At 40.3% G+C, this 1,416-nt stretch overlaps 1 long non-coding RNA gene across 1 annotated transcript; it reads left to right on the forward strand.

The window, feature by feature from the left end:
- Positions 1 to 3: 3 nt before the first annotated feature.
- On the forward strand, positions 4 to 1,204 carry LOC119345521. The gene is made up of 3 exons (XR_005167066.1): positions 4 to 67; positions 966 to 1,028; positions 1,116 to 1,204. It is a non-coding gene; the product is annotated as an uncharacterized LOC119345521 (long non-coding RNA).
- The last annotated feature ends 212 nt before the right edge of the window (positions 1,205 to 1,416 follow it).

Here is a 1,416-nt window from a genome sequence, read left to right on the forward strand (position 1 = left end):
GCGGAGGATTCGTCTCCTCCTCCACGACGGCTGCTTATCCTTCCCTCCATCGCGGCCGCTGCACATGGTGAGTTTCAGTTTCCCTCTCTCCCATTCCCCCACATCTAAATCTGGAGCACGCACGAGTTGCATCTGTACCCACAGGATTCACATCACTTCACTGCCTGCTTGTTTGTTTGGTCGTTCAATCTGTATGTGCGTGCGTCCTCAAAATCCAATCTGGCTGGATGTTCAATCCACACCATTTTTTTTTGCTTTAGTTTCTTTTCACATCTTCCTGACTCTGCCTGCGTGTTTCATTTATGAAATGAAATGAAATGAAATTTCTACAGAGAGGCTTAATTGGCATATACACACTCCAGTCTGTTCTGTTGTTAGTCTGTCAGTGCCACACAGAGTGCATGCATCAACAGGACACAGATTTGAGGTTACTGCTTCAGCAAAACCTATGTGATTGTGGATCAAACTCAGGATCCAGTACTTGTTCATTCATTCCTATCAAGTTGGATTCTATGGTAACCTAGCTATTGTGGCAGTAAAGTTGGATTCTGTACAAGTGCATAATATATAACCGATTGGTTATTGGTAATTACGACGGTAAATACAAATGTACTCCCTCTGTACACAAATGTAAGACGTTTTGGATCACTACTTTCGAGTGATCTAAAACGTCTCGTATTTATTTACCGAGGGAGTAGTTTCCAGTAGGACAACTGAAATCAAACTGGAAATAGTATGTACACTTATTACGCGAAACCCTGCACAAGACGTGTGGCGTTTGATGAAGAACATCCATCAGAAATACTAATACTTGGAGTAGTAATTCTTTCATATAGCCATGAAAGTAGCAAATTGTACTCGAGTCGTTTAGTTTGCTTGCTACAAAGTACCATGTTTTAGTTTTCGCTTGAACTCGCTTGCTTGCTGCACCACATATATAAAACTGAAAACTTTCTTCTCTGCAGAGAGTAGACATGATGTCCTGCATTCGCTTGCTAGAGCACATCCATCACAATAATTGATTAGCTGTGAGAAAAAACTGAATCTTTCTTCATGGTTATTGCTTCTCTCTCTGTCTCTTTGCTTAATTATGGTCTAATTTGTGATTACTACAGATGGAAGATCGCAGATGAAGAAGAAACCCCAAGCAAATTGGATGTCCCTGATGCCAAGTAACAAAAGCGTAACCTTCTTCTAACCTCACCTTCTTACTACAGATTCAAGATCTTAGATAACTACTATGCATTACTCTCCAATATATGGAGCATCAGATGTGAAAATTGTCTTGAAGGAATTGAAACGCAGGCTGAACCCATAATAAATCTTGAAATCCTCAAGAGGAAAGCTTAACTATCTCCCTTTGTACAGTAGAAGCGTTATCTCTGTTTTGACAACAAGATTAATCAAAATGGTGTC

The sequence above is a fragment of the Triticum dicoccoides genome, unplaced genomic scaffold (genome assembly GCF_002162155.2).
Source record: "Triticum dicoccoides isolate Atlit2015 ecotype Zavitan unplaced genomic scaffold, WEW_v2.0 scaffold246659, whole genome shotgun sequence".
In the NCBI taxonomy this organism is placed as follows: Eukaryota; Viridiplantae; Streptophyta; class Magnoliopsida; order Poales; family Poaceae; genus Triticum; species Triticum dicoccoides.